This window comes from Alligator mississippiensis, chromosome 1 (genome assembly GCF_030867095.1).
Source record: "Alligator mississippiensis isolate rAllMis1 chromosome 1, rAllMis1, whole genome shotgun sequence".
NCBI lineage: Eukaryota > Metazoa > Chordata > Crocodylia > Alligatoridae > Alligator > Alligator mississippiensis.
The window spans coordinates 152,822,524-152,842,535 of NC_081824.1; the positions used below are offsets into that span (position 1 = coordinate 152,822,524).

Sequence of the window (20,012 nt, forward strand, 5' to 3'; positions counted from 1 at the left end):
GAAAATGCTCACCCTATGCCCAGCGGAGGGGGGAAGCTGGCAGTGGGGACTTTACTCCACCGCCCCAGCTGGGAGCTGGATTGATTCTCCAACAGAGGAGGGGATGAGGCAGGGGAATCCACCCTGCTCCTGGCTGCTGGAGATGGAAAAGTCCCTGCTGGCAGCTGAGGTTGGGGCCAGCCCTGCTCCATTGGAGCAGAGAGTACAGCCCAGGGCTGAAAAGCATGCTAGGATGCTGGGAGACTCTGATTTAACTTAAACCAGGAAAGGGTCTGGGGCAGAAGTCCCATAAACTGGTTTGGCCCAAATCAGTTAAGTTTCATAGTTCATAGTTGTTAGGGGCTGGAAGGGACCTTACAGATCATTGGGTCCCCCCATCCCCCTGGCGCATGGGCAGGAAAGACTGGGAAGTCTGATACTACATTCACCCAGGTTTATCTTAAACCATTTGGGGCCATTTTGAAACTGGTTTATGTACACTGAACCACTCTGAGCCACTAAGACAGCTAACTATGGCCTGATCTGCTCTCCATCTTAAATCTGCATAGTTTGAACTAGATTTTATTTAAATCAGTAGAAACCCTAGCTTGGGTGCTATTACAACTTCCTATTAGATTTATAATGGCATAACTGTCTCGGTAAATATATCAGAGTAGTTCCATCCTGGTAACTTCACCCACAACTTCACCTGGGACAGTTCCATTCCAGGGATTGTGCCCTCTGTTTTAATAACTGGACCCTACAAATCCTCCCTATTGTGCCCCCACCTGTAGGAGAAGGGCTGAGCCAGGTAACTTTAGACCAGTCAGTCTTACTTCTATTCCTGGGAAAATGCTAGAGAAAATAATCAAAGAACACATTTGTGCAGGCCCAGCAGGGGAAATGATGCTGAGGGGAAACCGGCACAGGTTTGTCACAGGTAGATCCTGCCTGACAAACCTTGTAGCCTTGTATGACCAGGTCACACACTGCCTGGACGCGGGAGCCGAGGCTGATGTCATCTTCTTGGACTTTAGGAAGGCCTTCGACACGGTTTCGCACCCTATCCTCATTGGGAAGCTAGCAGACTGTGGAGTGGACACCTACATGGTCAGGTGGGTAGCCAACTGACTAGGGACTGCACCCACAGAGTGGTGCAGTGGTGGTGGATGTTTCCTTCTCAGCCTGGAGGGAGGTGGGCAGTGGGGTTCCACAGGGTTCAGTCCTCGGACCGATATTATTTAATATCTTCATCAGCGATTTGGACGAGGGCGTGGAGAACAGCCTCTCCAAGTTCGCTGATGATACCAAGTTATGGAGCAAAGTTAGTACACCGGAGGGCAGGGAGCAGATTCAGGCTGACCTGCACAGGTTGGATCAATGGGCAGAGAGAAATAGGATGCAATTTAATAAAGATAAATGTAAGGTACTCCACCTGGGAAGGAGGAACCCCCAGCACACCTATAGCAGCTTGGAGGCAGAGAGGGATCTTGGAGTCCAGTGTAACAAAGCCATCAACAAGGCCAATCGCACCTTGTCATGCATTAGCAGGTGCATGACTAATAGATCAAAGGAGGTGATGCTCCCCCTCTATGCAGCACTGGTCAGGTCGCAGTTGGAGTACTGTCCCCGGTTTTGGGCACCACACTTCAAGAGGGATGCGGGGAATCTCGAGAGGGTCCAGAGGAGGGCCTTCGTGATAAACCCTATGGGGGGAGGTTGAGAGAGCTGAATCTCATCAGCCTTCACAAGAGATGGCTGAGGGGAGATCTTGTGGCCGCCTGTAAATTTATTAGGGGAGGTCAATGGGGAATAGGGGAAGCGCTGTTTACTAAGGTGCCCCAGGGAGTGACTAGGAATAACTGGTGTAAACTAGTTGAGAGTGGATTTAAGTTAGATATTAGGAAGACATTTTTCACAGTAAGGGTGGCCAGGATCTGGAATGGGCTTCCAAGAGAGGTGGTGCTATCACCTAGCTTGGAGGTCTTCAAGAGGAGGCTAGACAGTCACCTGGCTGGGGTCATCTGACCTCAGTCCTCTTTCCTGCCAGGGGCAGGGGGTCGGACACGATGATCCATTGTGGTCCCTTCCGACTCTACAATCTATGAATCTATGAATCTATGAACTTCTGTTCTGTTACAGGTTTGAACTGGTTCCTGATCACTTAAACTGGTTTACGTGTAACTTCTATCCCTAGCCCTATTAGTCTCTGACAATTAAGTCACACACACACACACTCTATCCCAGTAAGAACCAACACAATGCAGCAAACTTGTCCCTGAATATAACCCTCATAGTTTTAGCAGCTTTCCCATCTCCATCCCTTGGCCAAGTTTCAGTTTCCCTGTGGCTCAGTGATGTGATTTAGGACAGGATTTATGAGGCTTACAAAAAGGTGCAATTAAGTCTAATGGGCAAGTGGCTGGGATATTTTTTTTCATGCTCTCTTTTTACTGCTGGCCTAAAAAACTAAGGCAATGAGTTGGCAGAAGTCTGGCCAGTTGGCTTGAGCCTGAGTTTCTGGCCATAAAAACTGCCCCAGCTCTAGTTAATTTCCTAAAGTTTTACAAATATTTTCTGTTCTTTAAATGAACTGACGAGCCACTGAAATTCCCGCAGAATCCTGCCCTCAAAATACTCTTCTGATGGACCATACAAGCCCAAGTCCTTCCTGCTTAAAACTGCTCCCTACAGAAGCTGGGTCATTATGTATTCATTTCCACAAAGACTGCTCCAAAGGACACGCAGACATGGCACACACAAACATCTCTCTTCCATGGAGATTTAACTGTCAATTCTCATTTGCTATTTTGCTTAAACAACAAAGGTTAGACAGAAAGTGTATGGCTGCCCTTTTGGATATCTTGGCAGCCAAGATATCCAAAAGTGACAGGCTTTTCAGTGCCCAGCTTGAAATACCTGAAAAGACATGATTTTAAGAAAGTGATGAGACTCTACCCGACCACCTCAATATCAGTCCCCTCTTGTCAGGCCTCTAGCTGGGAACACAAGGATGGAGGCATGCAAGTTGCTAAGCACGTGAAAACCTTGATCGGCATTTCTATCTGGAGGAGTTGTGTTTGGGGTTTTTTGGCGATTTCAAACATAACTTCCCCAGAAGGTGTCAGCCAACTTTTTTTTTTTTAAGCATTATTGAAAAAGAGAAAAAAAAGAGAAAAAAAAAATCAAACTCACACAAGAGGAAATGAAAAGGGAAACTTTTAGATTTCTCATCTCTCCAGAAAGCCCCATGGCCTGTTTCAGAACTTTGTCATCATAACTGTTAGGGTTGTGGTTAACAACACTGCAATCCCATGAGGCTTTGCATCATCTCAGTCATTATATCAATAAGGAAGTACAATCACTTAACCACAAAGCCAGTTTCTTTTTTTAAGCCCTCATGTTGCCTTAGAAGGTTTTTAAACAAGACGCTTTCCTGTTTTTGAAACCTGTGCATCCGTATGGTTTTCAGGTTACTCAAATAACCTTATCACTTGAAACAACACTGGCACAAATTTCAAAACTGCTTACTCTAGTGCCCCCCTCCCTTTCCACACATATCTATTTACTCACAGGGATCCTTATTTACAGTATCTTCTTGCCAACTGCTGACACAGAAGAAAAAAACCCTGGTTACACATTAAGCTTTATCGTGGAAGCATTCATGCCAGACAGAGTCCAAACACAGTTTACTGACTGACCTTAACTTAGGGTAAACCACACAAGACAAAAATTTCAAATGCAATCTGCTTGTGTCTGCAGTATGCTTTCTTATTACTGCCACTTTACCCTCCTTGTCACCTTTGTCTAAGCTGAGCCATATGTTTTTTCATGAGAAGTGCAGTTTTGTTTTCAGAAAGCAAAATAAAGTATAGACAGTTCCTTATAGGGTCACGACAGAAAGAATTACCAGAAAGAGACTCTGGTAAGTTATAAGGCAGGCACTGCACTGCCCACAAGAAGGCTCTAGGCCTACAATATGTGCAGTGTACAAGTCAAAACTCATTTTTTCCACAAAAAAAGGAAATAGAGAAGATCATGATAAAAGAATGCGCTGTCGAACGGATCCGGTAAATCCACAAATTAGCTTCAATATGCCTGTTTTGTACAGCAGCTATGGAAAGATCTGCCAAACGTAACAGCTTCATTTGATAGTCATCTCCTGGCTTAGCTTCTGAGCTGGCCACTAGCCATTTCATATTGCACAAGAAATGCCTGCAAAATTAATCATAAACTCACTGGTTGGAACTTCCAGTGCTGCTCTCTAAAGTGTACCTGCAGCCTACTCAGAAGTGCTGCCAACAGTTCAAGTTCTGTTTTCATTAATGGCCTGGTCTTTGAGGACAAACCATCACAAAAACAACCAGTGAACTTTATTCTCCAGCTCCTGCTTCTGTAATCTGTTAGCTAAAGCATTTACTGTTTAGATACACTTCACAGAATCCACAGGGTAATAATGAATATAGCAGACACTTATCTAAACCTCACACTTTACAGCTTTTCTTGTCACAATTAACACTTAGCTCATGAGGAAAAACATGTGCTCTAAAATGAGAATTGTTTTAAGATTAGCATATTTTGGGTTTTCTTTCTCCGCCCCCCCCATTTCAGATAAACTTACTAGCACTGGAACACTGTAGCTGTGGCAATGTCCTCATTCTGAAATTCCTAATTACTTTGTTTTTGTCAAAATGAATTCAAATAAAATAAAAGGCCAGTTCAGATTAAGTCAACCTAGCAGTTCCGTAGAGCACGTCTTGTAGGCTATTGACGATACTACATCAAAGATTTGAAAATCGGAAGAGCTGAGTTCTGCTACCACCTCTGGCTTGGACCTGCTGTGTGATGCTGAACAATACATTTCCTGTACCCCTGCCTCTGCTTCCCTGTGGGCGCATGTACACAAGATGCTGTGTTGCCGGAGCAATGAGCTACAGGGATGTAGCTCATCGCTATGGCAGCGTAGTTTCGGCAGGCGCTAACCATGATGCCACTGCTGATGCACAGTAGCAATGGGCTACTGTGCAATAGGGTAGGAAATGACCCATGTGCCACTGGAACTGCACAGTACTGGCAGCTACTGCACAGTGGGACACACATGTAGATGCACCCCATCTGTAAAATAACACTCCCCCACTTTAAGAAGCTGCTGTCAGCCCTGTGAATGAGGCACATAGAGAAGAATTAATTTTGCACAGCACAGGGTGTGTCTACATGAGACGCTGTGTCCCTATAGCCATGAGCTACAATGGTGTAGGTCATGGCTACAGCGATATAGCATCAGCGGGTACATACTGTGACGCACAGTCATCTAACACTTTAGTGCTAAAGCAAGTGCTAAATGACTGAGCCATAACAACTGCACAGTCAGGCACATGTGTGGACGCGTCCCCTGATAGCAACTACACATTACCTTTGAAAAAGCCACCGCTATGGACTGGAGAGATCCCAACGCTAGGGTGACAAGCAATTCAGTCTCCTTGCCTGTTCCGTCCTCAAATTTCCAAGCAGCTAGAAACTTATGCTGTTATTCTGAGATGAGGGCCTCTTCCCCCTAGAAACTATATTGAGATTTCCAATTTATTTCACATAGTTGACAAAAATGGTGGGAGCCTCTAGTGGCTACTGGTCCCGTTGGCTGAATTTGAACTGGCAGATGGCTGTATGTCACAGTACTAATCACTGGCTCCCTCCCGGCCTTTCGAGAAACTACTTGCAGAACCCCAAATTCTGTCTCCTCAAATCTGATATCCTTTTTCCTGTGGAATAGTTAAAGTGAGACAACAAATTGATTGCATTGTTTCTGCTGGACAGGAGATTGGTTATCCTTTTCCTAGTCAGTGCTAGGTAAGCAGTTGATTGTATAATCACAGTTTATCATCTGAATATCCCAGTAATATAACAAAAAAATCTGTAGGATTTAAACATGCATAGAGATTAATAGAAAGTATTTTTAAATACCGTAGCAAAATACAAATGGTAAACAAGAAGTTGATTAAAACCAAAAAATACCAATCAACACACACTATTGCAATGCTGCTGCTGCTTATTACTTTTCAGAGAGGATAAAAATTAACTTCTGCAACTTCAGCCAGGAAGCAAGTGGTACTTTGAACTCTGCCATCTGGATGGTGGAATTTGTATTTTCATAGCCTCAGGTTACAGGTTAACCCTGCCAATTTTGATTACTTGTAAAGATAGCTGGGCTCTCTGAGTCTTTTGTAGACTCTGTCACTTGGGAGGATTTCTGCAGAGCAAAATAAATGCTCAGAATACTGGTCATCATTGTGAGGACATTTCAGGGGGAGGGAGGGGGGGAGGGAGGGAGGCAGAAAAACAAGCAGTTGTGGCTCGTCTAAAATTATCCTTTTTATTACAAGAGAAGGCGTTGCAACATGTGCTGGAGAATTTGCCTCACACTGCAAGTCAGCACAGACAGGAAGGCTGAGATCTATCTCCTTGGTAATGGTGGCAATCAAGCTGGAGCATGCTCAGCAGACGAAACCCAACAGTGATGACAACACAATCCAACTCCATCTGTTGATGTGTTCCTGCCCCCCCACCGCCCCTTGGGCACATTTCCATCTAGTCTTGCAAGCAGCTGGATCAATTTACTCTAGCCTACAGTGCATTGCACAGGCATTGACTGAATTATTACTCATGGAAATCCCCTCTGTCCTTTGAACAAGGAATCAGGTAGCTTTCAAGCCCCTGACAATTAATAGCCTTTGGTTTGAGGGAGAGTAGTGCAAATATGCTGGAAGCTATGGGTTTCAAAACAGCTTGCTTAGTTTCTAGTAAATTAGAGGGAGTGGGTGGTTGAAGTACATAGTAATGTTATCCAATACAGTGTGGTCTTCTTCATTGACGTCAGTAGAGCATTTTTCTCTTTTTCTCTGAGAGAGGCACATGGAGGTTAGCTTTGTGACAGAATTATGTCTCATCTGCTTAGAGAACCTCCATATTTCTATTAATAAAGCAACTGGACAGATTCTGCCATAGAGTAAACTGGTTGCACAAAAATATACGCAAGTCATTTCAAAGGAGGAAAAAAAAATCTGTTGGAAACAGAACGTTGGGACTAACCGTACATATTTCTCTTCATTGTGCATGATTAACTGCTGTGACTAAGAGCACACTCTTCCTGTGGCTACAAGCACATCCTCATCTCAGATTTTGCTTGAAATAGCGTATCTGACTCTGACCCTCCCCACAACAGCACTGGCTTCCTGGTATCTATGACTGTATTTTCCCAATCCCACAGTACTTCCCTAAGACAGTGGACAGGATTCAGTGTATGCCGGCTGTCAGCTTTATGCTCCAAATCGAACCAAGTGAAGTTGAGCTGTAAATTGTGTTAGGGTTTACAGCTGAATTTTCAAAACGTAGACTTCATGTGTGTGTTTGCAGGACTTTGCCCATGCAATCAGCTGCACGCCAACTAGCAGGGATGTGCACAGCCCCAGAGATATGTGTGGCACTTGGAAAACTGACAAGTCCCTGCCCCAGGAAGTTTGAAGTCCAAGTAAAACATGACACTATGGTGACCTGATTTTCCAAGCTAAAAAAAAACAAACCCAGAAAATAGTTCGCTTGAAGTTTTTAGGGTTGCAAAACACTTGCACAAAAGACAAAAGTACATTTTTTTTTAAGCATGTGCTAGTGTTGCTAATGCCAGCATCTGACTCAACAGAGACACATGCATACTTCTGGAAGTGGAGAATTCTTCCAGTAATTCAGCTTTCATCATGAAACACAGAGCAAGTTGTGTTAATATTCACTTTGAACAACGACATAGCTTTGATCAGGCCCACACTCATCTGACTTTTCTCCTCACTCCGTTCACCTCATGAAAACACTCCACAAGGCATTACCTAGTAAAATGAGCAAATTCTGTTCACCATAGGATTATGTCTTGAGCTAATATATTTTAGGAACTCCAAATTTCATACATTTTGAAAGATGAAAAGATAAAGAAGGTGTTCTGAATTCCCATGGGCAGCAAGATATCATATGAAAAACCAGGACTGCCATAATAAAACTAGTATATACGGTTATTTTACTTAATAAAGCAAGGAAGGTCAATAAAAGGTAGATGGAGATATGGAAGGACAAAGGTAATGTCTGAAAGTGAAAGATCATGCAAATGCTTGTTATTATCTAGGAAATTTAGCAGCACTGTTCTTTAGCGATTGTTTAATTGAACTAATAAAATTGAAATTTTGAGAATCATACCGAGAATGAAAGCTGGGAAGAGACTCCCAATCCAGGGCCCTTTTACTAAAATGTAATACTAGAATTTATTTTAAAAGCTTAAATGGAACTAATATGAATTTTTGCAGAAAAATCTGCACAAAAATTGAAAGGTACTGATGGACTGAGTCCAAGTGAGGATGGATGTGAGGACAGATTGATTGAGACTGCTTTGAAAATTGTCTTTCAAGATCCTGCTCTGCCTTTATCTGCAATTTCTTAGAGAAACTGAGGCCTAGTGGTTAAGAATTGTCCATAGCTGCAAAGCAAGCAGTTTGTAACACTAGCGCAGCACTCAGCATCTCAAAGCTTCCAGTCATGAGCGCTAGCCACTAGACCATATTCCCATCCGCCTAAACTGTAAGAAGTTGCTGGTACTTTCCTTTTGCCCCCAAAAAGAATCCTGTAAATCTCAAAGCAAGGAAAGTTGTTTATGAAATACACAGTCTGCTCTGCATTACTTTCACCTTTTAAATGATTCCTCTCCTGGTTTTAAACTAATTCCATTCTAGACTGACAGCTTTACAGTGCGTCTACATGTACAATTAATGTGCACGAATAAACTCCGGGGCATACTGCACTGTAGTTTATTTGTTTGCAGCACATGGAGCCCAGTCAGAGCAGCCCAAACTAGCAGGGGATCTGGGGTGGCAGGGAAGGGAGGTCAGCCTACCCTAGGGCTGCTTTGACTATCCTCCGTGTGCTGTGGAGGGACTGGCTAAGGCCTGAGGGTGCTTCAGTGTGGTGCTAGTCAGCAGGCAGCCCCTGGATCCCTGCCAGCCCAGGCTGCTCCGAGTGAGCTCTACATGCTGCAGATCATCTGGCTAGGGTACGAGAGTGCTTCAGCATGGGGGTTGCCTGCCAGCTAGCCCCGCACTGAGGCACCCTGTGCCCTGCCAGCCGGGGCAGCATCGACACGTGCACTACTGTGCACAAAAAAAATCCACAGCAGGGTAGTATTTGTATTTAAAAGTTAGTACTTGTATTTACATGTACCACCTTGCTTTAGAGTATATTAGTTTTGTGCACCCTAATAAGGGCGCGCATGTAGATACTGAGACATTTACTGCGCAGTTAGTCAACTGTGCAGTAACGTTTTGTGTAGATGCACCCTTAGATAACAGGTGTGTGACAGTTTGAAGCCATATTTGTGTTATTTTACCACCTCATCACATGAAAGACTAAGTGAAGAGATCATCTTGTTGGCACTCTCTGTACTTTTTAAAGAATTATGATTGAGCACAGGATTTAAAGTGCAGCTGTGGCCAGAATGGGTCGTGATATGGTTTGCCCAGCCATGTTAGATGAAGTTAAACCTTTTAACAGCCAGGTCAAAAAAATTATTTTGGTGCTGTTACAATTAAGTTATGAAACATGATTTAATCCTAGTCACACGGACCAACAAAACTATCTTAAAATACAACCTGACCACAACCAAATGTAAACAGTACTTAAGCTTGGGTTTTAAGTTCTACGTAAAGAGGTTACAAAGATGAGAAAATAGCTCAGTTTCCTCAGCTTTTGCTGAGATTGCCAAGTACAGAGTGGTTTTATGATGTCGGTGCTGGCCCACTGGAAACCAGATTGAAACTGCCAGTGCATTTCTCCTAGGCCACGGAAGAGCCATTCGTTGGTCAGGAGTTTGAGTCGGTCAGGGCCTGGGCTAAGCTAGGTCACAAACCTTGCAAAGAAGGGCAGAGTTCAGCTATCCAGGGTGAACAGGCTTTTAAGGGAAACTGCATATGGCTGAATTGGAGTGAAAAAAAATTGTAGCCTACTAGCTAGTCTCTGAGCAATCCAAGCCCTCTTCAGATGTACTTTGTGCACATCTTTTGCTGACTCTATCTAACTACAGTGAGAGGCAAGTAAAATTACAGAACTAAAGGTTTGTGTATCTCAGCATATAATCATTATGTTCTTCTACTTGTTACAAATACATCAGTGAATTATTATCATTATCATTGCTGTCAGCCTTTACTCAGCCTTCAAAGAGATTTCCAAGATAGTATTTTTGTGACCAAATAAAGGTCAGTGTTCCTGCTATGATAAATCAGAGCCAGTTAGGAGGCAAATTCAGCTGACAGAGTCATCTGATCTGTGCAGCTGTGCACAAACCCTGAACTAGTTCCCTTCTTATATCTCTTTCAGGCTAGGCATGAAGTTTGGACATCTGTTAGTTCCTGAATTACAGTGTGCATAGCAATAACGGCCATACTCTGCTCTGGTAAGCTTGTGTTTATTATTTTCCAAGTTTTGCATCAACTCCAAACATAAAGGGACCATGACATCCTGTCCCTGAATCTTTTAAATGCAGCTGTGTTTGCTGCAAAAATGAGGGGTGAATTCATGTGCAGCCAGCCTGCTCTTCTAAAATGCAGAAACATGAAGTTTGAATTTCCATCTTTGCTATAAGAGTCACTTTCCCTTCTTGAATCTTCTGCAGTTTCGATAAATAACATTACACTTATTAGTAGTTTTACAGAACTGAATAGCAACACCTTCTAACATGAAAGAGCCCTAAGACACATACATGGACCAGATGCAGGAATCGCTTCATCAGAAACTGAAGCGCTGTTTCCTGTAGTGAAGCAGCAGTTATTTAAGTATACTGGAAAACTGAACAAGAGTTAATAGGATGAAGTTAAAGGTCCCTTTTCCAGCTGAAGAAGCAGGAGGAATATATAATTCAGCTAGGAACACAGTGCAGCCTTCCTGCAACCTTAAGGAAAAAAGTGGTCTTAATAACCACCAGGGCTGGGACAGAGTACTTTCAACAGCACAGTGCTCCTCAGTGTGTAATGTGGCTCAGTTTAAATACTAATTCAGTAGGAAGGATGATGCCCACTGGGTCCCCAATGCCACTCTCTGCTGTACCTTTTTGGTGTCATACTAAACACATAGGCATAAATAGCAGTTATACATGCTTTTAACATGTATTGTAATGCAAACTGGAATCCCTGTAGAGTTTCCTCACCCATCTTTACTTGGCCGCAGCTGGGTTCTCTTCACTTCCCTGTGAGAAGACTACTGCCCTTTTCAAAGGCACTGAATCATCATGTGTAACGGCTGTCTGATGAAGCAGGAAACCACAATGTGCCAAACCTAGAATGAACAGCATGGTGTGCTTGCATTTCTGTCCAGACTGTAAGATTCCACTCTGCAGAGAGTGATCAGATCACATCAACAACAGAGGCCACGGGAATAGCATCATGACGAGCCTTGTGTTCTGACCTCCACACTGTCTTCCCAAGAATGAGGTTTTTAATCCTCCCTCCTACATTCTGTCACAGGCAGCAATGAACTGTACCACTTTGACCTTTTCAGAGAGGTCCATCATTTGACTGGCTGGACATTTCTCTTCTGCCCTCTATGCAGCCTCACCAGTAAGAAAGAGCTGGATTGACCAGCTAATCAAAATAGAGTCCCCTCTAAAGGTCAGAGTGGCACAGTGTGCTACTGTCTTTCACAGAAGTAGCAGGCATAAAAACTCTGCTATCGCCTTCCCATGACAATGACTGTAATTACCACTTGAAAACAGTACAAATGTAATCCTATTAATACAACACTTTTGAAATTGTATTGCTGTGGTCTAAGACGCTGTTCTGAAAGGCACTAAGACTATCCGACACAGTTTCCTCTCCAAAGTAGATTAGGAAGAATTCTCATCAGAAGCTGACTTTTAAAGCCAACTGCTTTCCAAAGCTAATTATTCCTGTATTTGTAGGGCTGAAGTCTCATGGTCATAGTAAACCATTTGGGTCTATTTAAAAGAACCAACAGAGATGATAGGACCTTTGAAGTTTCAAAGGAAAGGCAGATCAAAACTTTAAACATTCTCCCCCTCACCATGAGCTACTAGGAAGCAAACCCATTGCTCAAGTATTCCAGTAAAATATTTGAGAAGTTCTGCATAGTTGGCATCTCAGTCTATATATGAAGCTTTATAAAACAGGTAGTCCAGACCTAAATTCATCACAAGCTTGTAACTAAATAACCCACTGATATTTTAAGTGTCCTCTCAGATATTATTCTTTAGAAGGTCTCTTTGTATCTATAGAAGTGTAAGTGTTTAAAAAACAGTATAAGGTGGGGGGAAAACGCTACAGAATTGCCCCATGTGCTGGTTCACAGCATTCATTCCAACAAGTGTTTAGCAAACTACCAGTTTTCCCTCCTTGGGTGTTACAGTGCCCCCATCTGAAACAAAGGCAGAAAGAGTCTGTGCCCTGAATTTGCTTCCAGAAGACTAATTTCCCTAAACCCTGTGCCTTTTCTCTGCATTTCCAGTTCCACCCCCCCCACCCCCCCATACCACAGGTGTCCTGTAGAAACCTCAGAGGGCATTCATAAGTGTATCGCTTCTCACCATGCTCTATGTAGACATTGCTGTGGCTCTCATTGTCACAGTATCTGCGTGACTCACAGATGTTAACAAGTTTATGTTACTCCTACCTTTAAGACCCAGAAGACTTCCTGCCCCCAACTTACAGGACAATTCTAAGGAACAAAGACACTGAGCGTGTCTACACATGCATTTAAGTGCATCTAAATTTAATGTGCATTAGCTTAATGTGCATTAAGTGGGTTTAGGCAGGTGTCTACACATGCAGGCGTTAAAGCACATTAACGCTCTGTGTGTGGACTGAGTTGGGATTAAAATTAGTCTTAAATCAGTCCACACACACAGTGTTAATGAGCTTTAACGTGTCCACATGTTCATTAATGAGCTGCAAATAGCCTAAATTTGTCATTTTAATGCGCATTAAGGGCACGCACATGTAGAAACACAGTCCTTAATGTGCATTAATTTAGGCTAATGCACATTAAAGTGCCATGTGTACACACATCCACTAAGGCAGAGTTTAGTCCCCTAACTCCACCTAGCTTTTTTGGATCTCAGCCTAAATGACTTCCCCAAGACTGCACAGGAACTCTGTGGTACAGCTGGATCTCCATTTTGCTCCCGGATCCCAATTTTAACTGCAAGATAATCCTTCTACTACAGCTCCTGGACCTGGGCAGAAGTCAGAAGCACTTGTGCAGGGTTCCTACTGTTATTGTTGTAAGACTTTCCTTCCAATCTGACTGCAGACCTCCAACCAGGTTAGATACAGGCTCATTGATACAGGACATCCCAGGTACACAGTCCCTGTGGGACACAGCCACAAAAGTCACAGACTTTGTGGAGAGAGATGGCTGTGGATATGACTATTTTCTCTTCCCTTTCCCATACACAGCAGAAAAGGGGAGTTGGTTAGTGGAAGAAGCCAAGAAACAGATTCTCTGAGCAGCAAGTTTCCATTCCATTTCTCATAAATGATCTGGATTCAGGTATCAGAAATGGACTGGCAAAGTTTGTGGATGACACCAAATTATAAGGAAGTGCGGTCACTCTAGAGGATAGGCTGGCAATTCAGGCCAACCTGGACAGGCTTACAGGTGGGAGGATAAAAGCCTGATGATATTCAACATGGAGAACTGCAAGGTGCTCCACCTCAAGAGAAAAAAAAACACATTATACTTATAGGCTCAGCAGTGCTATGGCTCACTAGCACCATGACCAAAAGAGACTTGGAGCCTTTGTACACACCACAAAATTGGCCTTTAAAGCAGCTTAACTGCGCTTTTGCACCGCTTTAATGGCATTGCTGTTTACACTGTCGGCAAGGTATTGGGTGTTAATGGCGCTGCTGTTTATACTGTTGGCGGCATATTCCACATTAAATGACTTTGCGACATAACAAAATAAAACATGTCAGAGATGTTTTAGTTTGCTACCTTAGTAGCCACGGAGGGAAGCACCGGGCCCCGTGCAGCCCAGGGGCTGCACAGGCAATCTGTGCAGGTAGCCCAGCAGCAGCCCATGCAGGAAGGCTCCACTGAAGGAAAAAAAAAAGCGGCAAGCCTGATCTTTTTTTTTTCTCCCCAGAGTCTGCCTGCCTGCCTGAGCTGTGCAGGGGCCTGGTGCTTCCCTCCACAGCTGCTGGGGGGCTGGAGCTTACCTCCACAGCTGTGGTGCCTCCCAGAACTGCCTGGGCCGGGTGCCTGTGGGCAGATGCCATCTGGGAGGTACCACCACCGCCACCACCACAAAGAGAAGCACTACCCCCTGGTCCCCACCCCCAGCTCAGGGACCACTTGGCTTGCCGACAGCTCGCCCCTGCCTCCCCCCATACTGGAGAGGCAGATAAGGATCGGACCTGACCCTTGTGTACATGCCACGAGGGTTTACTTCAGTTTAAATTGCTTCAATTAGGGAAAATTAAACCGAAGTAAAACCCCATGGCATGTACAAGCAGCCTTGGGGGTCATGATTGACCACAAGATAAACATGAGCTACCAGTGCAATGCTGTAGCTGGCAAAGCAAATAAAACTCTGGCTTGCATCTACTGATGCATCTCAAGAAGCCCCAAGAAGTCATTCTCCTGCTTTACTCAGTCTTGGTGAGGCTGCAGCTGGAGTACTGCGTCCAATTCTGGGCTCCACACTTCAGAAAGAATGTGGAGAAGCTTGAAAGAGTCCAGAGGAGAGTGATTCACATGATTAGAGGTCAAGAGAACAGGCATTATGAGGAGAAGCTGGGAGGCATGGGACTCTTCAACCCGGAGAAGCAAAGGCTTAGGGGGGACTTGGTGGCAAACTGTAAGTATATAAGGGATGTGCACCAGGAACTGGGAGAACGTCTGTGCATCAGGGCACCCCAAGTGAAGACAAGGTCTAACTGTCACAAACTGCTGGAAGACCATTTTAGACTGGACATTAGGAAAAACTTCTTTACCGTCCAAGTCTCCAGAGTCTGGAATAGACTCCCCCCAGAAGTGGTGCAAGCACCTACTCTGGATACCTTTAAGAAACACTTGGATGCTTAACTTGCTGGGGTGATCTGACCCCAGCTGACTTTCTACCCCTGGGGCAGGGGGCTGGACCTGATGATCTCACAAGGTCCCTTCCAGTCCTAATGTCTATAAAATCTGTTCAATCTATTCAGAAGCTAAATGGCTTTCAGTAAGGGTGGGCATGGCTAATGGTGCTTGAAATAGTGCTGGTCGTCTTCTTGCTGATCTGAGAGAAGACAGAACAGCTGTGAACAGGGCAGCCAATACAACATGACTACAAAGCTGTCTTGCTTCCAGTGCTGGGGTGGAGGCTGGCGACAAGCGCAGAGGCCCCTAATTGCTGCTGGCTGGGAATCCAAGGGGCTGGGCAGGGTTTCCCACAAATCTCCAGCATCCACAGGTTTTCCTGTGCACACCCCTGCCTACACTGCGTCCATGCCAGCAGCATGGACTGGGGGAGAAGCTGTGCCTAACCATAACTCATACCACAGAGTTCTGTGACTAATGTGTTCCCCTTAGTTAATTTATACACCAGAGGGGAACAGAGAACACACAGTGCGCATCAGGATAATTCATCTGGCACCAAAACACAGCCACCTGTGGGATGAGGCAGCGGCACAAGGCAAACAGAGGTGTAACTCCAGCTCAGGCACTCTGCCCTCTGCAAAGGGGGAGATGCTGAGGCAGAGCAAGCACACAATCAGATTCCAAAAGAGCAAGGCAGGACACTCCAGGAGAGTGGCTGCTAGAAAAAGTGAAGAACAAGTGGGTTGGGCATAATAATGATACCAAATCAAGTGACTAAAAAGCCTGGAAGTAATGACCAGTGCCTGGGGAGTAGGTACTAGTGTGATCTTGGCCAGAGTAAGTCATTCATCTAGTGTTTTAAATAGTGTAGTGTGAGCACCCTGAAGAAGAAATGAGTGGAGAAACACAGGCATTCAGAAGGGGCTTTTCTGTCCTGTTGGCTGAATCACTGTCTGCTTACACACAGCAGCTGCTGAATGGTGCACAGCATTGCTCATGTAGAAAGTGTGGAGGGAAACCTTACTGGTTGAAACAACAAGGGAAATATTGGTCAGCCACAATGCAGTTACTTAATAAAGTATTTTGAAAAATTAAAGGAAAGCAAAGGAGCCAGAACACTACTGGAATCTTACAAGACTTCTGTTGGAGGAACCTTTGGTTTAAAGTATAGAGTTGCTTAAAAAAAACCAACACAGACAACAAGCGTTTGTTACATAAAGTTTGATGAAGTTTAGAAAAATCTCATGTAGCTCTAGTTTTCAGTTGCATGTGTAAGACAATGCCATCTCCTATGACTCATCACCTCCACAGGGTCATTCGGGGTCACTGCTTCAAGACTGGCTTGGAGGGAAGTGTGACATTTAAGGCACAGACAGAAGTGCAGCTCCCTGGTGTAACCAAGAATGCTTTACAGGAAGTGTTCTGAGTTATAATGATCCCCCAGACCAAACAGAAATTCATTGTTGGTTCCAGTGGGAGAGGAATCTAGCTGCTGGCTTCAACCTGCAGCCACTTTCCCCAAGCAATGGGCCCTCCTCCCTACCAGTCTGTGCTGTTTTCAGAATGGGAGGGGAAAGGAAGCAGAGGGAGCTCATTCTAGGGGTTCCCCAACCAGCACTCCCCCTCCCCACCTCAGGAGGGCTCCAGTACACCCACCCCACCCTCCAGTGGGGGCTGAAAAACCCCAGACCAAACTCCTTCCATTCCCTTTCCCCACTCCCATTCTGAAAAGAGTGACAGGCTGGCAGGCAGCGCAGACACAAGTTACAGAAGATGCTCTATTCTGATCCATCTTCATCTCAACCCTCATGCAATAAGGGTTCAGATTTTTGTCTCATAGGACATTTTTAAGCGGTATGTAGCCGTGCACTTGCATCTGGTCGTGGCTATAGACTGCTTTCTATGGCCAAATTGGATGAAAATTATCAGTTCTGTCTGTGGCCTTATTGAGTCATCCACACCACTTCCTTCAACACCTGGAGTTTTCCTTGAAGGTCTCCCATCTAGATGCCGAGAACTTGACTGATATTCAGGCTGAAACACAACATGGTTCACTTTCAGTTTTTTCTCTCAGCAGCCCTGCTGCTCCTGTTGAAAGTAGGATGAGTGATGCAACAGCCTCCAGTACAGAAGCAGTTTCAGTGTGCAACTAACATGTACAATGCAAGAGCAATTTAAAAGTAATCAGTCATCTGTTACTTTTCCAAGGAGGTAATCAGGAGCATGTAACTGATTTCCCTTTAGATCCAGTAATCAGTGATATGATGATTACTTTTTCAAAGCAGTTTGAATCCATCATATATCCTGAACACTGATCGACCACATCACCGGTGCTTTTGACATCACAGAAAGATGTGGCTTCGCTTCCTCGCCAATCCCAAATCCACAGAGCAATGGCTACAGAATACATCTGTACTGTACTCAGTGGGCTAAGAAAAAGCTCTTAGACTGTCAGTCTGGAGTAGGCCATGGTACTACTTATGGAATTAAGAAGTTCGCTGTCTTCCAGAGTTATGGCAATTCAGAAAGGCATAATACTAAGCCTTCCAAAAGTGAATGGTTTAAATGAAAGATTGCAAAAAAAAGAAATGAGTTTCTGTCTCTGTTATTTTTATTTTTAAAATTATATTTAATTTATTGTTATGCATCTATCTTACTCCTAAGTCTTCTCTTGGTGCAAAAGAAAAACTTGAATAAATTCATGCTCTGCAAAACTATTTAAGCTAAGAGAACTTTTTGATATTTAGTCTATTAATAAAGTGAAGGGAAAATTTTTCCACCTTGTATCACAGAAATTGCACAATGTCCCGTATCCAATCCAAGAACATTTGAAGTGTTGTTCTTTTTTTTTTTAATGTTCTTTAAAAAAAAAGACAAATTTAGACAAAATAATTCAGCTATATAAAAGCATAATCTTTATTAAAAACAGCTATGGTTGAAAAGGATTGGCCATTTCAAACATCCTAGGTTTTATCTGTAAATTTCTTTCTGAGTTAGGCATCTATTAAAATGTGTACTTGGACACGATGCTACACTGGAGTATTTAATCTGTACGAAAAGATTAAAAAAAGGCCCAAATTTTGGTTCTTGTGTTGGAGAAGCTGAGGTGGGGTCTTGTTCAGCAGATGATTTTACCAAACCCTGCAGAAGGTGAAAAGAAAACAGTTGTTATTGTTGTTGTTGTTTTTGTTAATATACCATTTCTGCATGATTCACTGCAATTCAGGAAAAAAGCAGTTGGGGAAAAAAAACAGAGATTGTGCAGCAGCTCAAATTCCCTTCTGTTTCACAAATAAGCCACAGGTCTCAGACGTTTATATTTCATTGCACCGTGGCATAGTTTTCAAGCCTCTACATAAAGCAGAAGCACCATGTTTTGAGGACTTTGCACAAGCTTTCCCTCTTCCCACCAGCCTGCCACAGCTCCACAGAGCATATTCTGAGGAGTACATGCTAAAGACATCTCCCACAGTGATAAAGCAGCAGTGGGACACATGGCATCCTGCTGAACAAGCGAACAAGGAGGACATCTGTACCTCTGTAACCCTTTTTCTGGACCAGAGGAGCTTATGGACCTATCTGACAGCATTCCTGAAGACCTGAAGTTCAGGAAGAGAGCCAGCAAGCTGTTCCAAAAAACAATAACTGAAAGGGAAATTTAGGATTACAAGAGGCACGCTCCCTCCCACAAAGGACTGATTAGGCAAAAGGGGATGATGAGGCCTACAGACAATGAGTAGAGCTCGTCTAGGAAGATGGAGGGAAAGGATGAAACCAGCTCATTATGTGTTAAACCAATTTTACCAGAGGGTTTGGCTTTAGGGTTGGGTAGAATTAAAACCCCAGGCATCCTAAAGGGCTGCATGCCCTGAATAATCAAACCCATCCATTTTGGTTTGGGATTTGAAATGAAGATGCACTGCAGAGCATTAGCATGGGGAGAGAGGGCTGAGTTCTCCAAATTCTCACTACAAGAGCAATGATCATTGAGCAGTGACTGAACCTGTTGGCAACACAGGTTAATAAGCACAAGTGCTCTGGCATTCTGAGTGGATTGTACACTTCAGAAGATAGAGTGAGATTGCTTTAATTCTTTTCTCTACTACTACTTTCCTCAGAAATCTTGAAAGAAAGGCACAGAAGAACATCATAAAGGAGCAGTCAATGATTGCATTGCCCAAGAAAAATTGGGAAAGGGCATGGACAATAAATTCTCCACAGGTTTGAAGGTAGCATTCAGTTAAGCACCCAGATGTTTAATTTTGCATCCAAAACCCATTTTTAAATCTCAGATCTGTGACGCTGGGTTGGAAATAGTATAAAAACAGACTTCTTTGGTGCTTGTGTGCGTTCATCTGTCAGCTATCAGTATGGCATGTCAGCCAGGAAAGAGAAGGCCAGCCACACCACAGATCCAAGCTGAGGCTTTGGAATCAATCCTTTTCCTCTCTAATATAGAAATAGCATTTGAAAATCCAGGGAAGGAAGCAGATGGCTATGGAAGAGTGTGGGGAGACTCTGGCTGATCACGAAGGGAATGTAAGGGCTTTGTGACATTGTAATCTTACGAGGCTTTTGGAGCTCTTAACTCCTGGACTGGCTGCACGTTAACACCTGTAAGTGTCTTAAAACACTCATTATTCATCTTGAAGATACACCACTTCACAGCAGGATCATCTCTAATCTGCCTAATTTTGCTGTTCTATTAAGGTGTGGCCACTCCAGACAGCTATTCCACCCAAACTGAAGTCCTCCAGCATCCCAGGATGCAGTGGCTCCCTCCTGAGTCAGGGTGAGGGGGGATGCCGGGGTGCAGCACAGCCCGGCATGGTGCCTTGGCCCCGGACATGTTGAGTATAGCAAGCATCACAGCCCCAGAATGTCCAACAGCCCTGGTGCCCCCTGCTACCACTTCG

The 20,012-nt window shown here is 44.0% G+C and overlaps 1 long non-coding RNA gene across 1 annotated transcript in view; it reads right to left on the reverse strand.

Moving 5' to 3' along the window:
• Positions 1-17,988: 17,988 nt before the first annotated feature.
• LOC106737818 (uncharacterized) overlaps positions 17,989-20,012 on the reverse strand; it is a 47,544-nt gene continuing 45,520 nt past the window's right edge. The window contains exon 3 of the long non-coding RNA XR_001371964.3: positions 17,989-18,237. This is a non-coding gene — a long non-coding RNA (uncharacterized LOC106737818). The remainder of the gene's footprint in view (positions 18,238-20,012) is intronic.